This window comes from Canis lupus, chromosome 22, assembly GCF_048164855.1.
Source record: "Canis lupus baileyi chromosome 22, mCanLup2.hap1, whole genome shotgun sequence".
In the NCBI taxonomy this organism is placed as follows: domain Eukaryota; kingdom Metazoa; phylum Chordata; class Mammalia; order Carnivora; family Canidae; genus Canis; species Canis lupus.
In genome coordinates, this window is record NC_132859.1 from 21,800,551 (window position 1) to 21,824,088 (window position 23,538).

Genomic DNA, 23,538 nt, shown 5'->3' on the forward strand with positions numbered 1-23,538 from the left:
GAGACCGCGGCCTCCCTGCCACCCAGCAGCCTCTCGGGGACAGCATCTCAGAAACCCCGGTTGGCCCGGCCCCGAGGTGAGAGGACCAGATGGAAGAGCGAGGATCCCGCTGACACCTGTAGGAAGGAGTGGTTCTCAGAGCATCTCCCCAGAGGCCTCTCACCTGGGGCTGCAGAGAGACAGGCTGGGCCTTGCCCAGCTCACCTCAGGAAGAAGGCGGTCACTGGGGACAGGATCCCCAGCCCTAGCTCTGCACACCAGTCCAGTTCACGTGCTTTGATGCCTGTCTGTCCAAGGGGCCAAGACGCAGGCAACCTTAGGAGGACCTGATGGGCTCAGGGAGCAGTGCTACCCTGCTGTGTGTACAAGTGGGTTGTGAAGGTCACATGGCAGGCTTCTGTGTTGCTGCTCATTCCCTGGGGTGGATGGTTCAGAGAAGGATGTCAGAAGGTGGTCAGGCCCTAACGTGGGGATGGATCCTGGGGCCAGGCTGTGGGCATTTCAGAACAGAATCAACTCAGCCAGCCAGCCCTGGGTCCTGGACTGTGAGTTTCTGATCTTAACAGAGTCCAGCTTCTGAGCTCACTATGCCTGTAGGGATTTCAGGAGTCTTCACATCCCAGTGCTACTCTTACCCAGCCTGAAGCCCTGGGAGAGAACTCTGATCAGACAGCCTCGGACTTGAATTCCTGCTTGTGTTGTCTCGAGCAGATTTCCAGGCCTCTCTGGACCTCAGTTTCTGTCTCTGCGAAATGGTTGCCTGAGGGCAGTTCTCTTAGTCCTTCACATTTCCCCAGTGCTTCTCAAAGGGCCTTAGCTCTGTTAAGTTAGTTCTCAAGAAACATTTTTTTATTCCCAGTCTGAACATGTTTCCGCCCATCAGACCAGGGCTCTGATGAGGAGAATGCCTCTTGTGAATTTGAGTGAAAACTCTGGACTCCCTCAGAATCTCTGATGGGCTGAGGTCCCTGAGGCGCCATGCAAACCCCCTTTGTTCCTAAATCACAGAAACTTAAGAGCTTAAGGCCTCAGAGATGGAGTCCCCATTCTGCATGTGTAGATAAGAAGTCTGATCCCCAGGGAGGAGGAGGACTTATGGAGAGTCCCAGGGTGAGTTGCTAGTACTTCAGGGGCTGGAACCAACATCTCCTGTTCCCAGTTGTCAGCATGTCATTGGGAATTAAGATGACCTTGAATCAGGGAGATAGAGAATTGGGGAGCCCTCCTGAGTTGGGGTAAGGATTGTCACCCTCTGGCCAGCCTTGTGGCCGTGTTGGATGACCTGGGGGGAATGCTGAGCTGTTTGGGCTGGGGGCAGGGTTTGTAGGCCCACCCTTGGAACACAGGTCATTAGAGATGAAAGGCTCTGCCATCAATGGGATTGGCTATTGGCCACTCTGGTCCCTTCTGGCTGGGAGCCTTAGGGCCCTGAGAAGCCTTCTCCCACTAGACTGTGTAGTGGATTGCATACTTCATATTCTACACGGCTTTTGGGGCCCTGAAATTAGGTGGGGGACATAGGCATCCCAGAGCCTGGTACGATGGGGAACTGCCTTTGGAGATACTGCTTCTGTCTTGCCTGCACACAGTTTTGTCTGTATTGGTCCTTTGTGTCACTGTAGCCTATGCAGTGTAGGGAGCCCCTGAGTTCTGGCCCTCCCTCTACCCTGGCTCTCCCTCCCTATGTGACTTCAGAGGTCCTTCACCTTCTCTAGCTGAGACACTTGGGTCAGCTGAGCTTGACAGAAGCCATCTAGAGAAGCATACCTATATGAGCTGACTACCCTGGATAGAAGGCAGGGGAAGGGGCTGGAGGAATGTGGCCTTTTCTTGTTTCTTGTGGGTGGTATAATGGTGCTATCTCCCTAGGCTAGTGGAGGAGGACACCTGGATTCCAAAAAGGAGTACCTGACCTGGAGCCCAGTGATGAGGAGGACACCTGGAACAGATAATTCTAGGAGGGTATCAACCCTTCAAAGATACCAGGATCTGGTTTGAGTGGGAAGCCCTTAAGGAACCACGCTAGAGAGAATACCTCTAGCCCATAAGAAAGCCCTCCTCTTGGCAGCAGAATGACTGCTGTCCCCTAGACCATGGAATACAGGCTGGCTGGCAATGTCAGCCTGGCAGGGAGTGGGACTGTGGAGAGGGCTGTGGTTCCAGAATGAGGGGAAGGCTGTGCAGTACTGCTGGTGTTCAGATGGCTGTCACTGGGCCTGATGGCCATGCTCTTAATGCTGATGGCAGTGGTGGGGGATTCGATGGAGGTTGAGGCACACTGGTCCCAACTGCAACACTTGGTGACATCCAGAGAAGACAGGCATGAACTGGTGTCTTAGGAAGGAGAGGAGGTCTTCCTCCTCTGGGGGGACGCATCTTCCTCCTAAGTTCTGATAGTGTTCTGCGGGGGTGGGAGTGGGGCATTAGGCCTTCCTCGGGTGCATCTGGGTGTGTCATGGGGACTAGGGATGTGGCGGATAGGCCTGTCCAGTGTTCTGGCCCCTTCTGATCTCCATTCTCTGAGACTACTCTGCCCAAAGCAGAAAGATTGAGGGCCCGCCACAAGTTTGATCTGCTTTCTCAGGTTGAGGTCACCAGACAGCGTGTCCCTCTAACCTGCCTCCTCTCTGTCTTGTCCCTGGCAATTGTGCTGCTCACCATAGTGAGCACCATGTGAATGGCGTCCCCAGAGTTGTGCAACACAGTGACTGTGCACAGCTGCCTTTGACTATTTAGTCATTTGTTCACTTATCCCTCTCTCTCCCACCACATCCCTCTTTCCCTTCCTCCTTCCATCATCCATTTATTCATTTAGTCAGGTCTTTGAGTGTATTCCTGCATCATAGAACTTATGGTCCACTGGGGAGTTCAGACATTTGTGGCTATAATTATAGTAAAGGTCTATGCAAGCTATGACAAGAGAAGAACAGCTGCTGTGAAAGCACATAGCAGGGCGTCCCACCCACCTTTGTGGGCAGGTGTCAGAGATGGCTCCTAAGACTTCAGAGGAGGAGATGCTTCTCTAGGCAGCCGTCTGGTAATCCGGTGGGCTGAGTGCAGGGGCCCACCCTCTCCAGGGAGCTTTGTCTGTTCTTCATCCTGCTCTGGAGAAAAAAAGGCTGGGATGGGGAGCAGGAGGATGAGGGTGTCTGGCTTCCTAGTGCTGAGAAGGGGCTTTCCCCCACTGTCATCTCATTCCTCTGGGTTAAGGAGTGGTTGTTTCCCCTACACACACACACTGCCCAGAAGGCTTGCCCTGCCTTGCCTAGGGCCTGGCCCAGCCTGACCCCTGACATCCCACCACACACCATCCATAACCACATGGGGAGCCCTTTGCTGACCTGGGCATTGCACCTGAATCCCATCCCGGAAGTCTGCTCCCTGCTACCTCCCAGATCCACTCATTCTGCTGTGCCTGGCCCATCTGGACACTCACCATGGCATAGCTTTGGTTTCTTTCTGAGTATTTGAAAAACACAATCACATGCTGCTCCATGACCTCTCTGTTGTTTCAGTTATTCTGGATTTTTAAGTGTTTATTAGCCCTTTCAGATACAAAACCCCTAACTGAATTTTTAAACCCCTTAAAGGAAATTTAAGCGCCTAAGAGGACAAGGTCTTAGCTCCTTTCCCCTCTTCCCTTTTGCAGGGAGTTTGTGCTCCTTAAATATCTGTATTTGAAAATGATGAGATTATCCTCACTGTGTGATATGTCCTGATAGTCCCTCAGTAGATTAAAAGCAAGGGGAGTCAAGGCAGCTTTGAAACAGGATTCTTCATCCTGACACCTGCTGCTTTCCCAAGCCTGGAGATTTTTACCAGAAACACTTAATCTTTCACAGAGGGGGGATCGCTGGGTGGCGCAGCGGTTTGGCGCCTGCCTTTGGCCCAGGGCATGATCCTGGAGACCCAGGATCGAATCCCACATCAGGCTTCCGGTGCATGGAGCCTGCTTCTCCCTCTGCCTATGTCTCTGCCTGTCTCTCTCTCTCTGATGACTGTCATAAATAAATAAAAATTATTAAAAAAAAAAATCTTTCACAGAGGGTTGGAGCATTTAGCCTTGATCGTGCCCAATCCATAGTTCATCTCACAGAAGCTGACATTCTCAGGGTACCCACCTCCCACCACCTTTTCTAAAGAAATAGAAGAAAGCAGCAGGGCCACCAGAGGTGGGAAGGAAGGGATGCGCCCAAACCGGATGTTGCCAGAGCTCACTTGGAGATCTGAGGTAAATCACCAAGTCATCCTGTGTCTCAGCTTCTTGGTCTTGTTTTCTCTCCTCCCAATTTTTTCCCTCCCTTCCGCAGTGGCTGGAATGATGGGGGGAACCTTGGGTGTTGGGTATGGACCCAGAATATTGGCTTTATTTGTGTAAGGAAGGTGTGCATGAGATGAGAGAATCAGATGAGACCCCAAGGTGAGAATTAACCTGTACTTGGCATAAGACAAGCATGGCACCCTCTATGCTGAGGTCAGAGACAAGAGAACTAACCAGAAGAGAAAAATGAGACCATTAGAATACACCCTGGTTCTATATGATCTGATAATCATCATTTGCAGCCCCCAAATTATAATGAATCCCATTAAAATACAACCAAATAACCTCATCGTCCTTTTGTTATTTATCACATCCCTAAAGTCAGCCCATGAATATTTACCCTTATAGGTGTTCCCCTGACCTTGCAAACTGGCCCGGGGCAGACCTGCGAATGGTACCGTCTGCGTCCACCCCGGCTGCAGTGTCTTCCAGTCCTCTGCCTTCTGTGTCTTCCACTGTTGCTGAATGAATGAACCATTGAATGTGCAGGGCTGTTTGGTCTCAGTGTAAATAAGTTAGAGAAATTGCTGGGCAGAACCATTGATCAAGGTGAGAAGAGATTAGGGTGAGCAGCAAAATCTATAGACATCAGGGGTGGACTGCCGGAAAAACTGGGCTGGGCACCTTCCTCAACTGCCTGTCTGTCATCCTTTTCCATTTGTCAGCACAGAGTAGAGGAGATGGGGGAGGTTGTCAGGGAGAAGTACCAGCCACGCCCTGAGATGAGCAGCTTTTGTTAGAGCCAAAAAGATGTGCACCAGGAAATGGGGCCCCCAGCAGAGCCCCTGCTTCATGAGAGAGGAAAGGAGAGGATAAAGATTCATAATGCCCTGTGAACTCCTAGGAGGAGTTCATTGCTGTATCTTAAGGCTTGAAACTTCCATTTTTCCTATTTCTGTAACTATTGCCCTAAACTAAGTGGGATCTTTTAAAAAGTAAATGTTCACTGCTGTGAATACTTTGTCATGTTAGTGAAGTGATTTATTTTTAGTTTTTAAAAAAGCATATTTATCCTGGTCTCTTGGTAACAAGACCAGTGGGAGCCCAGGTAATTCAACCACATGTCCCAGGCCAGGCACCACCTATTCCCAGGTAGGGACATATCCAAGGGACAGGCTAGGATCCAGGAGAAAACAGATGATACCCTGCTCCTTTGGGCAGAAGAGAGTCTTAAAAGCAAAGGTTGCTCCCAGGAAACACACTGAAGACTGGCAGCCTAAGGCACCAGCAGGTGCTGTGGACAGTGAGAGAGGAAGACTTGAGTTGTGTGCCTTCTGTGCTAGAGACCACAGCTTTCTTCCAGGACCCAGAAGGATAGTTGGTGAAGGGGCATGATGTCTTGGGATTTCACCAGAGAAAGGAGCTTCCAATATTGGGTTAACTGGCTTACCCGATTTCCCCTGTGACTAGAAATGAGATAAAGGCAAGTCACAGAGATTGGCCATGAGCTGGGACTTTATTCTGAGGGAATCACATCCACACCTAGGAAGGATTCTTCATTCTAAGGGCATAGAGAGGGTAATAGATGGGTAGGGGTCCAGAACAAGTCTGTCTTTCCTAGAAAATGGAGCTGACCTTCTTGGGTTTCTGTGTTTTTCCTCCAGTTAATCTCAGGTGGCATTTAGGCTCTACATGGGGTACTTTCTCCCCAGTATGTTAAGATAGATATGGAATTCTCCCTGTTTTGCAGGTCAGGAGACAGAGGCTCAGGCAGAGCTGGTCATGGCCACAGACTCACAATGCTGCTAATGTGGCAGCATTGAATTTGAACCCAGGTCACTGTGAGAAACCCAGAGTGATCTGTTGGGCCTCATGCCTCACAGGCAGTTTCAGGCCCTGTTATAGGACAGAAGAACACTGAGGCCTTATAGACATGAGGTCTGCTGTAAATATTTCCTGTGGAATTATGTGCCAAGCTCTTTGCTGAGGATGAGCCAGTGGATCACAGCATGGGGGAGCATTGGAAGAGGCCCTGGATTCCCCTAGGCTGGTGAGGAGGGCAGGGAGATTGCTCTAAGAAGCAGGCAGGGTCTCCACGTGGGAGTCTACTGGAGCTGGATTGCATATCAGACACTCCTTTCTTACACAGAATGAACTACTTATTTGAGGTGGTTTGAAAGGAGTTGATTATAGAGATTGTAGGGATAGCTAAAGCCTTCCCAAGTCATCCCTGCACTGTCATGGAGGCAGATGCCATCCCAGTTTTAGCAGAGAACTAATTCCTAAGCAGGGAGAACCAGTCAGACTAAGCAGCTTGTTCCCACCTGCTCTGGGGCAGCCCTTCTCCTGGCTTCAGCCCTCTCCCTTCAGACCTGGAGATATCAGGGCCCTGGAGATCCTGATTCTGTTCTGGGTCAGCCACCAGCAGCCTCTGTGGTTGGTTAAGCCCCAGCCCTTCTCTGGCTTTCCCAATATATTCTCAAGGGCTGCTGGACTAGATGGCCACTCAGGCCAATGAAGCTCTAACTCTGGTCCTGTAATTCAACGCCAGCTCAGGGTATGAAGCTAGTAACACTCCCAGCCTGGAGATAACACTGCTGGCTAGTAAGGTCAGAGGGGCTGCAGAGATGAAGGTATGTAATCAGGGCCTCTGCTAACTGTTCCCCCAGAACTTCCCTCGCCAGGCCTCAGTGCAGGGTCCTCTCCAACCAGCTGCCTCTTCTCCTGGGAGAAGAGCATTGTTGGCCCTCCTTCCTGGTATGCCCCCAGGGTGCTGTGGCTCATCTCTTCTCAGGGTGTGTTTGACTCAGGTTGCCAGGCAACAGGGAGGGGGCTGTCCTGCCCTTCCTGCTGGCATGCGTTTTATTCCATACAGAGAGGACCTTTGATGGGGACAGCAGAACAGGTGACAGCTCCCAGGTACTTCTACTCCAGGATTATTCTTTCTGAGGTCAGGTGGGTGGGTGGTAAGCAGGGAGGGCTGGGAAAGGGCTACTGCCAAGTGGGATATGCAGTATCCCCACCAGACCAACCTTAGCTCCTGCTCCAGGCCCATCACTTACTTGGTGCTCCTGAGCCGTATACTTCCACTCCAGGCCCACTCCTCACTCCCTGGGTGGTGCTGAGATATAACAGGACCACCCCAAGCTCATTTTCCTTTCCAGACAGCAGGGTAATCCTTACCTTGTTGGAGTTGCACAAAGATCAAATATGTCAATACATGGCACGTGGTAACTGCTCGAGTGATAGGTAATTTTGTTAGTGAACCAGTGACAGCAGCCCCCCCCCCTCCCTTTTGTAGATGAATGAAGGAGAAAGAGGTAGGGGTAGAGTGGAGGTTTTTGAGACTCACTGATGGGTCATTTTTGTGTAGTGAGCTGCAGAGTCCACATCCTTGTGATGTGATGAGTGGAGCTGCATAACCATTTTAAAGACGAAGGAAAGTGCATCTCTGAGAGGGGAAGGCTTTTGCATGGATTGCAGGACTCAGACTGCTTACTGCTGAGCTGGGAATAGCTCCTAGGCTTTTGACTCTCTAGTTGGCATTTTTCCACTGCCCATCCCAGTAGGAAGTAGGACAGATTCACCCAGCCTTGCTCTGCTGGGCCCCCACAGCTGCTCACAGGAAGAGTACCTCTTCTTCACAGCTCTGTAACTTCCCCAAGGACAAGGAGCAGAGCCTGGGTAGATGACAGGGGCAGAGGCTTTGCCATGTTGTGATTACAGCAGTAGTTAGTGAGGTAAGCAGGTAATAAATCTCAGCTAGTGGTAACATGACTATTAAGCACACAAATAAGGCTGTGTGCATGGTCTGCTGGTGCCTTGGGGTTGGGGGCAGTCAGGGAAGGCTTCCCAGAGGAGGTTTTGCACAGTGAGCAGGAATTCATAGGCACACAAGGAAAGCATCTTAAGCAGATGCCTGACTATGCCAGGGCTAGGGGGCTGGGAGGAGCTTGGAGCTTGGGAAGTGGGGGGAGTTGCACATACTTCAGGGTGGCTGGACTCTGGCATAGATGTTGGGGGCGAGGTAGTGAGCATGGTTGGAAAAAGCATTGAGCCTGAGGAAGTGAGCAGGGTCAGGCCCCAGAGAACCTTGCTTCCATACACAGGGTCTCGTTCTTCCCTAAAGGTAATGGGGACACATTTAGGGGTTTTGACTAAGGAGGGACATGCTCATGGATTAGAAGACAAAAGTGGAGTATGGGCCTGATTGGAGGCAAGAGATGCAGGCAGCCTGAACCAGGCCATGCGGAGAAGAGTCAGAGGATGGAATATAGAGGAGGTTTGTGTGCCTGAGATTTAGACCTCTGGGCACATAGATTTTCCTGGTTCTTTATAGGGTGAGAACTCCAGGATATTGGAAGGTGGCAGGGGAGGAGCTCTTGTCCTTCTCTACAATGCTATACTATGCTCAGATGTACCCAAACCAGTCACCTTGACCTCCTCTGCCCTTCCTGCTTCTACAATGCTCTGGGTGTCCTGACTGCTTCTGTCCAGCCAAAGGGGATGCTCCAGGGCTGCTGGTATCCCTTCCAGACTCTTCACCTGTGCTACCTGCTCAGGGCATGATGTACTACCTGCTGTGAAGTTGTTTATTAGTTGTCTGTGCCCCCAGCCACCTGGTTATTGGGTGTGTGAGCTCCCCCTGCCCCCTGGTCATTTGGTTTGTGAGCTCCCCTAGCCCTTTATGCAACCTCTTATCACTCCTTCCCTGGCTGGGCTCCTCTTCCAATAGATGCTTGACCCACCATCATTGTTTTCTCCCATGATTCATTTGCTCTTCTTTTTGGAATTATATCTAGCTGCCCAACAACTTAGGGGTGCCTGAGAACTTGAGGGAGGACAGCACTGTATAAGGGAGAGCCCCACTTCCTATCTTAGAGACAAAAACCCAATCTCAAGCTGGCCGGCTACACAGAAAATAGAGGGCAAGAGCCAGGGAGCCAGAGTAGAATCAGCAGACCGCCATCCTGAACCCAGGCCTGGCTCAGAGAGGGTGGCCTGTTCAGATCAATGGGTGCAGTCCCCTGCCCATGAGTTAGCTCATGGTCTCTTTTCAAGGGCTGTAGCTTCACCCTGCAAAGCCCTGGTGACCTCTGCTCCCTGTCCTTCCTGTCTTCTGCCTAGGCAGTGCCCATGGAAGTTACAAAGCATCTTTGTTAGTGTGACTGCTGAGTGAAGAATATTCTAATTATCAGTAATCAAGCACATTTTAGTCACTGCCTATGGTCCCGGTAAGCAGTGCCAAATTGTCTGTGAAGTCAGGATGGTTAAGGAGACCTATTCCTTTGCTCGGCACTCAGCAGAGGTGTCTTCCCTGCATGGAGTTGCTAGCCTGGAAAAAAATGGTCCCAGAAGCTGGCCAAAAGCAGCTCAGTGCAGCTCTGACCATTTGAACCCCCTCTGTTCCCTCCTCATTGCCCCAGCTCCTGGGGCAGAGGCAGGACCGAGAGACCCGTCATCCCTGGTACAGGACTGGAGAACTATTACTGTGCCCTTTACACAAGAGACAGGTCCCTCTGAGGATGGTGTACTAATTCAGAGACATGGAGAAAATGTTCTATTCTGATCCTGTTGATGAGTAGGGAGTAAACACTGTGCAGCCTGAAGAGAGTAAAGCAAAGCATCTCAAACAAGTGTTTCTTGTTTGTTTCCTGTCCAGTGACAGGAGAGGGCTAGGAGGAAAGAATAGAGAAGGGAGAGCCGTGGAAGCACTGAGACAGAGTGGGGAGGCACTCCCAGCAGACACAGGCAGACACAGGTGTGCCAGGCACAGAGCTTCTGGGCCAGCACCAGGCCTTGGGAGAGCCGGGGTGCTTTGCAGCTCTAGATGGTGGGGCCGTCCGTCCCAGGTTCTGTCCAAATGGAATGAAAGACTGGAATGCCTTTCAGTGGAGGCACTGATGTGTGCTGGGCACAGGAGTGAGGGGACCTGTCCTGTGTTGGGTCGAGGACAAGGTAAGGAGCAGGGACTGCTGCTGCAGAAGGCTGATGACCTCCAGCGAGGCGGAGCAGCCGAGGAGAGAAGGGCCCTTACCTTGTCATGGAGGATGAGAGAGGATGCCCAGCAGCAGCACTGCCACTCAGCTTTGTCCCTCCCTCTCTGAGGTGGGGTGCCTCTGCCCCACTGGGGCGCTGCAGTTCCCAGATTGGGCGGCTGTGAGTAGGGACTAGTCTTGGGACCAGGAGATCTTTGTTTAGTTCTGCTCTTCTCTGAGTAGAGAGAACCTCTGAGAATGGTTTCCTTTTAGGGAGGGGAAAAAAGCACCCCCCCCCAAAATTAGCCAAACTTTTAGAATATTAACAGATCTTACCTATAGCACCAGGATCCAGAAATTCTCTGATTCTAATTCATTAAGGCCCTCCTTGCCTCCCCCACACCCAGCCAAAGTGCTGCAGGTCGCTGCCCAGATCAGAATCTGAAATGCAGGCCTGAAAACATGCCCCCGAGAGACCGACCACCCACCTTGGTTCTCTCCCACCTATGTCAGAAGAGGGTAGAGTCCACATGGGGGGCCAGAACCCAGCTGTCTCCTGCTCTCAACGTGCAGCAGAAGGGCTACTTTTTTTTTTTATTAAGATTTTTAAAATGTATTTATTCATAGAGACAGAGAGAGAGAGAGAGAGAGAGAGAGAGAGGCAGAGACACAGGCAGAGGGAGAAGCGGGCTCCATGCAGGGAGCCCGACGTGGGACTCGATCCTGGGTCTCCAGGATCACGCCCCTGGCCGCAGGCAGCACTAAACCGCTGCACTACTGGGGCTGCTCTAGAAGGACTACTGTGAGCCAGCTTTCTGATCCGGACAGCGTCAGCTCATCCATGCACCTTGGCTTGGGAGGGCTGGATGTAGTGTGCAAGAACTCTGCAGAGCAGTATGCAAATGCATGGTGCAGTAGATGCCACAAGGGGCTGCCGATTCCAACCCCCACCCAAGACTCTGTTCAGGCCTGCTGGTAGCTTCTGTCTTAGGCAGAGAGGCCCATGAGGTTCTGTTGCAGGTGACCAGCCATTTTACCACTGTAGGAGAGGAGGCAGAGGCTTAGTAAAGAGTAGGGGTGGTGTCTCTTAGAAATGTGTGAATATGAGATAGTAGATCACATGTGACCTCAGGTGACCCCGAGTGAGGCATGCCCTTGCATAGCCCCTCACCTTGAGTGCACACGGAAACGAAGGCTTGCTTCTACTTAGTATGGTATGGCAGAGGTGATGGATGTCCTTCCCATGGTTGTTCCTGTAGAAGATTCCTCTTGCTGGCCTTGAAAGAAGCAAGCTACCACATGTGAGAAGGCCTGTGAGGGGTCATTTCGCGTTGAACCTCCAAGAGGTGGCCTCTAGGAGATAAGAGCAGCCTCTAGCTGGCAGCCCCAACAAAATGGGGGCCTCAGCCCTCCAGCTTCAAGGAACTGAATTCTGTCAGCAATCACAGGCGCTTGGAAGAGCTTGGATGCCAAGCCCCAGAAAAAAGTGTTGATACCATGCTCATACCTGATTGTAGCCTTGTGAGACCTGGAGCAGAGGACCCACATAAGCCATGCCCAGACTCCTGCCCACAGAAACTGTGAGATAATGAAGGGCTGGGATTGTGCCCATTGCCCTCTTGTCAAAGCAGCAAGTTGAGCAGCAGTGAGCAGGCTGTGTGAGGGTTTACATAGGAGAGCAGGAGAAGAAGGAGTGCCAAGGACAGGAGAGCAAGAAAAGGAGTGTCAAGAACAGTTCCCTATGCTCATGGAGACCTCAAAGACAGCACCCATGGATGTCCAGCCCAGGGTCCTCTGACAGACTCTGGATGCCACCCTCCATCTGCCTGAGTGAGCTTGCTCTCTTGGCCAGACCATAGCAATGAATGACCCCATGGATGGGGACTTTGGGTCTACTATCACAGGGCCCCTCTGACTGGGCCTCAGCTGACAACCTGGGTAACATAAGCCATGCCTATCAACACTGCCTTCTTATTCTCACTGCCCTACTCTTCCCTCCCTGTTAATGAGGCTTTTGCCCTTGATGACACCAGCAGTTTGCTTCTGGAAGAAAGGATAAACATGAGCATGTATGTGACTTTGCCAAACTCCATGCTGTGGATGGGCCAAGAGTTCCTATGAGTTAAATAAACTACCAAATTGCATTAACACCAGCCTAGTCAAAAGATCAGCTGGTGGTGGGAATTTAGCATTTGCTTCCTCCTGCTTTCAAACAAACATACATATCCTTACTATGAATTCATTTTTCACAGCACCCATGCAGCTACTCAGGCATGTGAACATGACTGGCCTGTGTAGGGTGTGAGTGGGATTGGGCTGAGCCACAGGCCATTCTGCCCATCCTGGTCTGGCTAACGAGGGAAGCCATGCCAGAGGGTCACTGTGTGCGCTGGCGGTGGGGGCTCCTGACCTGAGCAGGGAGTGGAGGGTGGCTAGTACTCAAAGCTAGCAGGTACTGGTGCAGCTGGTGCAGCTCCTCTCCTGGAGGGGAGACCCTGCACCTTTTTGAAGCTGACAGGAGTGTTTGAGATGACTCCGGCAGAGAAGGTCCAAATAGTAGGTGTACTAGTTGTGGTTGGGATGAGCTCTATAGTCTACACACACTATCTGGCCAGGTCCCAGGTGATTGTCAAGAAAGTCCTGCAGATGTTGTCTTAATAGGGTTCTCAGTTTCACAGCTAAGGCACCAGAAGGATCAGAGAGTTCCTACACACATTGGTCCCTAACTGGATTGAGTGTGTGTGTGTATTTGCATGGATCTCCATGCACCTGCACACGTGGTGGTTACACATGGGCTCTGCCCACTGAGCTCATTTGTCCAGGCTTGCTCAGTCTCCTGGCCCATGGTTAGGAGGGCTCACAGCAGCTTCCCAGTTAGATTCTGGTTTTCTATAAAAGACTAGGTTGATGTCAAGCACAGTTATATTCTGGTTTCTTAGGAAAACTTCATGTTAACCGGTATGTTTAATAAATCAGAATAAGCCATTTTCTGAAGGTGCCAGCAATCTGAGAGACATGGGTGTGTGTGTGTGTGTGTGTGTGTGTGTGTATGTGTGTATGTGCATAATTTTTAAAAATCACCATATTTTTCTTCCTTTAACTTTTTATTTTGACATAATTTTAGGCCTTTAGAAAAGTTGCAAGAATAGTACAGACTTCTCAAATGCCTTTCACCCAGAATGTTAACTTTTTACTGCTCTCATAGAATTCATAATATGAGAGGTGAGGCTAGGCATTTCTGCCTACATTGTACATATGAGGAAGCTGAGCCTCAGAGAGGATAGTAACTAACTTAAGATCACACAGCAAAGAAGTGGCAGAGACAAGATTCAAATCTAGATCTGTCAGACTTTAAGCACATGTACTATGTGTGATGTAAACATGAGTGTGAGTGTCCTCCTCTGCCCAAAGCACTTTCTTTCTTGTGTTGTAGGTCTGCTAGTGGCAAATTGTTTTGGCATTTGATTCCTTTCTTCCACCTTCATTTTTAAAAGATTTTTGTTGGGTATAGAATTCTGTGTTGACAATATTTTTCTTTCAGTACTTCAAAAATATTACTTCATTTTCTTCTAGTTTGCATGGTTTCTGACAAGGTAACAAAAAACTTTTTCTTCAGTGTTTTCATAGGTCTGTTATCCAACACAGGGTTGTTATTTGTGTTTGCAAAGTCAATGATCTTTTAAAGATTTTTTTTTTAAGATTTTATTTTTAAGTAATTTCTGTGCTCACCCTGGGGCTCAAACTCACAATCCTGAGATCAAGAGTTACATGCTCCACCAACTGAGATTGCCAGGTGCCCTAAAGATTTTTAAATAATATGAAATAAATATTACATATTTTACCATATATTAACCATTCCTCACGTTCATCGTCCCATTGTGCAGATCCACATTTCCATCTGATGTCATTTCACTTTCTCCTAGAGGACTTCTTTTAACATTTCTCATCGTGAGCATCTGTGGGTGATGAAATTGATCAGTATTTGAATGTTTGAGAAGGTCTTTATTTCATCTTTGGTTTTGACAGATGTTAAATAATATATACCTGAAAGTATAGAGTTTTATTTTTAAAAAATATTTATTCGTTCATGAGAGACAGAGAGAGAGAGAGAGAGAGAGAGAGGCAGAGACACAGGCAGAGGGAGAAGCAGGCTCCATGCAGGGAACCTGATGTGGGACTCGATCCTGGGTCCCCAGGATCATGCCCTGGGCTGAAGGCGGCACTAAACCGCTGAGCCACCCAGGCTGCCCAGTTACAGAGTTTTAGGTTAATAGGTTTCTTTCAGTATTTTATAACTATTGCTCCATTGTCTTCCTGCATGCATTCTTTCTGAGGAGAACCTGTTATCTTCTTATCTTTGTTTCTGTGTATCTAACGTGTCTTTTTTCTCTTGCTACCTTTATGATTTTCTCTTTATCACTGAATCTGTGCAAATGCATTATGATGTGCCTTGATGTGGTTTCTTTTACATTTCCTTTGCCTGGGATGCATTGAACTTTTTGTATCTGTGTGTTTACATTTTTCTTCAAATTTCATATATTTTCAGTAATTATTTTTTCAAATATTTTTCTCTTTCACTACTCCCCCACAACCAATCTTTTGAGACTTTTTTTTTTAAATTCATGAGACACAGAAAGAAAGAGAGGTAGAGACACAGGCAGAGGGAGAAGCAGGCTCCATGCAGAGAGTCCGACACGGGGCTCCATCCTGGGTCTCCAGGATCACTCCCCTGGCCGACAGCAGCGCCAAACTGCTAAGCCACTGGGGCTGCTTCTTTTGAGACTTTAATTACATATATGTTAGTCCACTAGACATCATTCCACAATTCACTGGGGTTCCAGCCATTTATTTCTATACTTTTTTTCTTTGTTTCATTTTAGATATTACTGTGTCTTCAAATTCATTGATCCTTTCTTCTGCAGTTAATCTGGGATTCATCCCTTGTTAATCCCATACGATGTATTTATAAGTCTCATACTTCTATACATGTGTCTTTTTAAATGTTTTCTACATCTCTATTTAACTTTTTGAACACATAAAGTATATTTGAGAGCTTGTTTGGAGGTTCTAGCAGGGGAGCGCAGCTACTCGTATACCCTTGACTGAAGAACGGTCCTCCTCTATTGGGGATGGTTGTCCTCTTTGACCGAGAGCGCAACTTCGGGAGGGACGCACATTGAGCGGTGAAGGAGGAAGGGGACGCCCGCCTAGGCAGCCAGATCAGCTGAATCAACCCTGGCAATCAATGGGGTGACAGATGTTGCAGCCAGATCGCCCTCACATCCCATAAAATGGAGTTGTAACAATTTTTTAATGTCTTTGCTGATTCTAACATCTGTGTCAGTTTGAGGCTGGTTTTGATGGATTGGTTTTTCTTCTTCATCAGAGATCTATTTTATTGGTTCTTTGCACGCCTAGTGATTTTTTTAATTAGGTCTTAGACATTGTGAATTTTGCCATGGTGGATATTGGATAGTTTTTTGTATTCCTATAAATATTCTAAGATTTGTTAGCTGGGACTGGAATGGTGCTCACCACAGTGGGGCTGATTATTGCCCAGTACTGAGGCACAGCCCAGTGTCCCATAATGGTGAGGCTTTCCACTCTGGCTGGTAAGAACACGTACTTTCCCCAGCCTTGGGTAGTTTCCCTACATTTGCTGATCCATCCTTAGCTGAAGACTGAGGATGTTCAGGAGTTCTCTGTCTCTCCATGCATCTCACTCTTCTTAGGCACTCTGTCCTGTGAACTCTAGCTGCCTTGTTTTTCTGGACTCTCAGCACTACCTCTTCAACTCAGGGAGTCCACCTGGCTCCATCCTTCCTGTGCTGTGGCCTGAAATGTCCTCAGAGCAACAATTTGAGGATAGGTGTGGGGCTCACGTCATTTGTTTTGTGTCTCTCAAGGTTTCCTGTCCTTCATTGTCTGCTGTACGATGTCTTAGAAGTCATCATTTCATGTATTTTGTCTTTCTTTTGATTGTTTCAAGTGGAAGGATAAGTCTGGTCCCTGTTATTCCATCTTGATCAGAAGCTGAAGTCCCAGGCCCTTGGTTTTTCATTTAATCATTTATTTGTAGGAGACACTGGTCTGGGCTTATGACTGTGATCACTGAATTGGGCAGGTGGTGTTGGGGCTGGTTAGCATCCTTGATTTTCATCAGTGATGTTCATCTAGTTGATTGTATTAGCATGTAAATTTAACTGGCTACATGATTTATGCCCTCTAGACTCTTCAGGAACTTTCTGTTGTCCAACTCTTATAAAAAGTGCAGTATTAACAATTGGTTTGGTTTATCTCATAAATACAGTGAATCTTACAGTTGGTCATGAGTTTTGTTTGTTTTTATTTTTTTGGTCTGAGGGGGCTTATGTTTTGTTGTTGTTTTTTGCTTTGACTGCCAAGGAGCTCAGGTAATTTTTTGGTCTGATTTCTGGAGTTGGGTAAGATGTTATGGTTTTGGTTTTTTTTTTTTTTTGTTGTTGTTGTTGTTGTTGTTGTTGTTGTTGTTTTTAACAAACTCTTCATTCCAGCCTTATCTTTTTAGCTTATTTATCTTTTGCCTTATAATGCTCTCAGAATTATTAGTTGCAAAACAGAGATACCTGTTCTTACTATCCAGCTGATTTGAGCAGAGCAGACAATGAACGTGAGCAGTGATTGGGAAGTTCAGAGTCTCTGAGAGGGTTAGAGAACCAGGCCTGGAGCAGCAGTCTGAGTCAACCAGGACTGATCTAGGAGGAAGCATGGTTCCTGTGCTGAGTTCTGGCAAGAGCTGATGTTGAAACCCACATCAGGCTGCCTGCATGTGCAGAACCGAGGGAGTCCTCCCCACTCGGATTCATGTTGGTCATTTCTGGTAAAGTCTCACATGAGGGTCTGATGGGAGAGCCTAGGTCATGTGCCTACAACATGGCTGCAAGAAAGACTCCTACACTGGGGTGGATGGCTTTGGACCTCCTCAAACAGAGGAAGGATATTCAGAAAGATTTGAGGCTATTCAATATTATTATTGATACTTAACTACTGAATCCTGATATTTTAAACAGTTATTTTTCCAAAAGTAACCAGTAAATCCTTTTGGAAGAAAAAAGGTGGGGGGATTAGCCCAGGCAAGTGCTTCTTGTACACAGCAGTCACATGCCAGGCAGCACAGCCTCTTCCTCCATGCCAGTGCACTGTCCCTAGCTCCAGTGCCCCTCAGCTCTCCTGCCAGAGTAGACAGCCAGGGAACAACCCCTTTTTAGGCTCTCAGGGCTCCTGGCTGGTTGGGGTTGGCAGTGGCGATGGGATGAAAAGTTTGAAGGTTGACAAAGCGCAAAGGTTGGAAGGACTCTGGCCAAACAGGAAAGGAGCCCATGTTATGCTTCCATCAAGCTGTACTTCAGGCTTGGTGAGCCTTTGTCACCAGCCCCAAAGTAGAAGCAGGCCTTTAATAGCCTGGCCTCACTGGAGTAATGACCTCTTAGCCTAGTGAATGGCAGAGCTGAGATGTATGTTGGTAGGGGCTAAGGGAGGGGATGACACCCCATGCCCCTGACTCAGAGTGGGCTTTCCTAGGATTGCTGGGCTTGCACAGAGAAGACAGGGAGGGATGGAGGACAGTGGGTAAGTGAGAGGGTCAGGAACAGGTCAGGTTCCCAGCTGACCAGGAGAAAAGGCCTCGGCCAAGCCAGCCCCTGGCACTGTCCTGCCAACCCCTCCACCCACTCCCTTCTTCCTCCTCCTCCTCTGTTCTGTCTTCCCTGGGTCCCTTAGTGAGGCCCAGGTGGTTGAGCAGCCTCTGTCAGAGGGAATTAACACACTTAATTAAAGTGTCCAATGAAGAGCTTTGCATATTTCTTAATTACTGTCTGAGTCTTTTGGGGGACGGTTTGAAATGGGATTTTTCACATTTCCTCATTTAGCCTACAGTGAGCCAGCTGGCCCCTCAGGGCTTAGGTAGAGGCTGGCAAAGCCCTGGTTTGGAGCTGCCTTTCTGAACACGGGGTGGCAGGGTGGGTGTGGGTGGGGGGGCCTGGCCCCTAGCCCTCCAGGCTTGTCAACCTTATGGGAAGGTTAGAGCAGGCTTTTCTGTTCTGTGAAAACAGCACAAAAGGAAACAAGGGTCAGACAGTAACTGGTGTCTCACAGGTTCCTCTCATCATCGTAGAGCCCCGAGGCTGTGTACCTCATGTCAGGCCAGAATGGGGAACTATATGGGTATGGGGGTGCAGAGGGACAGCGGAGTCCTCTCCCCAGGCCCCTGCAGAGCAGGGATACTGGCCCAGGATAGCCTGGCCTCCTTTCTAGCTGCTGGGCAGGGATGGTTCCCTTCAGCAGGAGGTCCACACCAGCACTCATACAGTTTTTCCTGCTTGTGTTCTGGAAACTGAACCACCAGAATACCTGAGTCACCTGGGCCCAACCTCAGCCTTGGGAAGCAGATGTGCCTTTTTAGTCCCAAGGGCCACCTTCTGACAGCTGCAGACATTCTCTGACCTAGACCTGCTATGGGCCAAGGATGCAGGGACCCTTTCCCTGGCATGAGGACTGCTCTCCTAAAAACACATGGATCAAAGAGGCGGGCAGCCTGCCATGTAGCCAAGAAATGGCAGGAGGTTCTTCCTAAGTCTTTCCTGCCTCCACCCTCCCACTCTGGGCCTAGCTCTCTGGCCCCAAGGAGGACCAGATGGAACCCCACTGTCTGTCCAGCAGGGTCCTATACCTGGTGTGGGCAGTAAATGTGGTTGTGTCACTTAGAACAGATTATGGGCCAAGGTTCTGGCTTAACCCAGCAAGAGGGCTACCCGGTGCACAGTTCATGCTCTTCAGGTCTTGCCAGACCTTCCACAAAGTCTCCAGCTAACTTTTTGTGCCCTCCCTCATATTCTTCCCCATTTCTAGCCCTCTCAGCAATCTCTCCACCACACCCACACCTGCTGTGGAAATGACAGGATGGAGAGGGGTCCTTCCTGGAGGGAGACAGTGTTAGAGCAAGAGTCTGGGGGCTCAGGGCCCATTCAGCTGTCAGCATGTTGCCTGGGCACAAGCCAAGCCCAGGAGCCCTCATAGCCACTGACCCCAAAGCCGTGGAAGAGTTTGGCTTCACGTGGCAGCCTTTGAGAAGTGTGAGTGACCGCTCTATGCAGAGGATACCTCAGCCTTGCATCACCAGCTCCATTCAGTCCCTCCCCTGGGGACACTGATCCCCCTGACGCTCCATCCCCGTTAATCAGCCCAAATGGCCACCTCCTTCAGGAGACCATTGAGTTTGCCAGTGGAGTGACCTTGCCTTCTGGTTGGTTCTCAGCAGCCCCTCCCAAGTTGCTTGGCACTTTTAGAGTCTGCACTCGAATACCTCCACCATGGGAGCAGGGCTGCTGGGGAGAGCAGAGGAGCACCTGCTGTCTCTCTGAGAATTCTGTGCCCAGCATGGGCCTGGCACAGAGTAAGCCCCTAATGGCTGTTTGTTGAGTGGGTAGAGAGACCTCTGTGGCTACCTGGAAGCCACCCAAATGTAAAGCAGGCATATCGTTACTGAGCTCTTCTCACTGCTCACGGCTCAGCAATATCTTCTGGTAGTTTAGTCCCACATGATTAAACAGGGAGATGCATTTTTCCTCTTTCAACCAAATGAGGGTGAGTGCTTGGAAGGCCCCCTTGCCCACAGGTCTGCTGCTGGTGGGGACCTCCATTTCTTGCCAGGTCGGTGTCTCTGTGTGGTCCTTCCTCACATTGGCTGCCTTGGGCCTCCTCACAGAATGGCACGGCTGGGTTGAAGGGACATCGTCCAGAGTGTGAGGGAGCAGAAGCACTCCAGATAGGCTGTGCCACCTTTCCTAACCTAGCCCTTGAGAGTCACAGCACCATCCATTTCTGCCCTAGTCACAGGCCTTCCCCTAGACAAGTATCAGTGGCACATTATAAAAAGAGCGTGAGGATGGGGAGTACCATTATGGAAGTTATGAATGGCCACACCTGTTTCTACCATCTCTCTACTTAAGACCCTTCAGAAGCTGCCACCACCCTTGGGAGAGAGTCCATGGTCCTTGGTGTGTTCCCTGCCCTGCTGGCTTTGCCTCTCTCTGCCTTCCCTTCTTTCTTTCCCTCTCTCCACAGCTGGTGCCAGAGATAGAGTCTGGCTTAAATCAACCTGCTGGCCACAAGGAGCTTCCTTGAACAGTGTTTGCCACTCGGGCCTCTCTTCACACACTGGTCGGGCTCCATTTTCCCTGAGATAAAACTCAGATGTGGAGACCTCCACATGTATTCCCCATGGCTCCTAGACACGTTTCTGCTCTCCCTGGACTATTGCCTCCTGTCCCTTATCATGGCCTTGTGTCTCTGCCTCTGTGCCTTTCCTCACACTGTTCCCTCTGCCTGGAATACCCATTCTCTCTCACCTCACCCTCCCACAGCTCAGTGACTGCCCTGCCTCCTCCCTGTGGCCTTTCTGACTGCCCAGCCACCTGGGCCCCTGACTTTTGTGATCTCCTGCTTTGCTGCTGGTCAGACCTTTCCATAAACCAGCATAGCGTTGTGCATGCAGCATGGACAGTGGCGTCAGATCTGGGTTTATACGCCAGCTCCAGTGCTTACCAGCCCTGTGACCTTGTTGACAATAACTAACTCATTGGATCGTGATGAGGATTCAATGAGGGAACCTAAGTTAAGCACCAGTAAGTGCTTGTCTGGCATCGAGTAGAAGCCCAGTAAGAGAGTCCGTCTCCTTCTTTGTAAGGACTCCTGCTCAGTAATGAATTTTCTCACCCTCATTTGGTTGAAAGAGGAAAAAATGCATCTCCCTGTTTAATCATGTGGGACTAAACTACCAGAAGATATTGCTGAGCCGTGAGCAGTGAGAAGAGCTCAGTAACGATATGCCTGCTTATTTAATCTAATCCTGCCGGTGGAGCTGAATCTTTGTCCTCAGAAAAAGCTCTGCGTTGCTGCAGTGGTGTCCAAGAGCTGCTGTTAGAAGGCATGTGGGACAGCATGACCTTGAGAACAGAGCTGTGAGGGGAGGGCAGCTCCCAGAGGCAGCAGGAGCTGCTCCACCGCACGACTGCACGATGCCGCTGCCCCTCTCCGGCCTCCCCCGCCTTTGGCGCAGTGGTAGTACCCAGTCAGGTGATGGCTGCAGCTGTCCTGCCACCCTTCACAATGAGACTGAGGTGGGCGATGCGAGCTCTCCGTTTGCAGGTTCCCAGACCTTTCCCCACCAAACCTCCCGCCCCCCGGGCGGTTGTGGAAGGTCTGAGCCACATTATCCTGGCAGCTGTGGACAGAGTGAGGGTGGTCTTGGAGAAGCTCTCAGGAAGGGAAGAGGGCGGGCTTCTGCTCTGAGAAATGAGAAAGATGGGTCTGGAGGAAGAGTAGGAAATTACTCTTGTTTGCAGGGAATCAGTAATGAACCTGTCATTCGGTCCAGGCCTCGGTTGGGGTGCTGGGCCCCAGGTGTTCAAGCCCACTCACGCGTACATTCTGAGCCCTGCCTTGTGTCCCTCACTTCCCAGTTTCTGACCTTCCAGATTGGGTCAGACATGGCCCCAGTGGGGAAAAGCCCCCTGCCTTTATCTAGTCCCAAGGAAAAGGTGCTGTGGTTTGGTGGGGCCATTTCCAGAGTCCTGTGACATCCATAGTGGTGGTGGCAGCAATGACTTATAAGAATCTGGAGACCCAGTGGGACCCCAAGATGCTGAAGAGAGTCAGGGAGAGGAGCTTGTTCCCTTGTCAGACCACCCCTCTACCTGGCCCCACTCAGTCGGGCCCTGGGCAAATAGCTGTCAACTCCTGTCTCCTTGCATATATAAAATGAGGATGATGTGAGCACCTGCTTCAGAGTTGAGGCCTAAACCATGTTATGGTTAGTGCAGGGATGCTGCAAGCACAAAATTCCCACAAGCTTCTGGTGGGTAAGGGTCTCATGTCTTCTGCTCACTGCTGTCAAGCAAATCTGTGCCTGGCACGTACCAGGAACACACTCTGTAAGTACAGAAGGCATGTGCTGCCCATCATGGTTATCGTGGGAATGCTCAGGAAATACTGGCAGGACTGCACACCTAAAAGTTCCTCCTGCACAGCCCCAGTGAACAACTTGTTGTCCTGGAACCTCCTTCTTCCACCTAGTAGTCACCCTGCGAGCCAGTGCTCACCCACTGCCAGTGGATGTTGTCTCGAGATGGGGTAACTTGGCCGTAGAAACCCTTGCAGGGATTTCTAAGTTCTCAGCCACTCCATGGACCTCCTGCCCCTCTAGTTACTTTTAGCAATTCTGTGGTCTCACCTCCCTGCCTGCTCAGCTGTCCCAGGGAAGAACTCATCACAGGAAGAGAACTGGTGTCATCCCTCCTTCTCCCTATTCTGCTCCCTGATGCTTGCCCCTCACCGAGATATGAGATGCAGTGTGTCACCACCTGAAGAAATTACTAATGGACCCTGTGATCCCTCTTCCTGAGGAGGTGATAATTTTCCACTATCTTTTGGAAACGGAGGATGCTGTGTTGTCTTAAATTTTGTCTGCCTCTTGCTGGCTCAGGATTTCACTCTGTGGTCCCCTTAGCACTTTGCAGCGAGGCCTTTCTGTGTGGCAAACCTCTACTTCTCACCTTCATGTGAAAGTTAAGAGGAGATTTAAAGCATTTGGAAAGCACTTAACAGATTAATACCTATCAGTTTCCAAGTTAGATTAGAATAGATTGTGGCTGTGTTACTGCTCACCCCAGAGATGTTCAGAATAGAAATGTGGCTATTGTGACGCCAGCTGGTATATGACCTGGCACTACTGCATCAGACCCCCGGTTTAAGGGCATGGCCCCCCCACTTAGGTGCCAGCTACAAGTGGGCTCCCAAGGACACCGCATTTTGGGCCAACTGGCTGCAAATTCAGGGGGTTCCCATGACCCTCCTCAGGTTCTGTAATTTACCAGAACAACTCAGAGGACTCAGGAAAGTGTTCTACTTATGCTTTTAGTTTTATTTTAAAGGATGCAAATCAGAGACAGCCAAATGAAGAGACATGATGGACAAGGTCAAGCCAGTGGCTATGGTAGTTTTTTTTGTTTTTGTTTTTGTTTTAAATCTGATCTTCTGGAAATTATCTCAGTATGTCAGTTACCTGCCACCTCCTTCCACTTTTAAGCGTTTCCTTTGTGCCTGGCACTTTTATTTAATTCTTATCACTGTTCTTTGAAGGCTTTGATGTTATTATACCCATTTTAAAATGAGGAACAGAGGTCCAGAGGAGCGGTCATGACCACCTCAAAATGACACAGCTAAACAGCACCTCAGCTAGGATTTGAATCCAGCTAGTCAAAT

General features: G+C 49.6%; 1 protein-coding gene across 2 annotated transcripts in view; it reads left to right on the forward strand.

Annotated features, from left to right (window-relative positions):
• The window catches only part of RAB6B (RAB6B, member RAS oncogene family), a 60,329-nt gene that overhangs the window by 1,032 nt on the left and 35,759 nt on the right, over positions 1-23,538 (forward strand). The gene's annotated exons all lie outside the window — the stretch shown is intronic.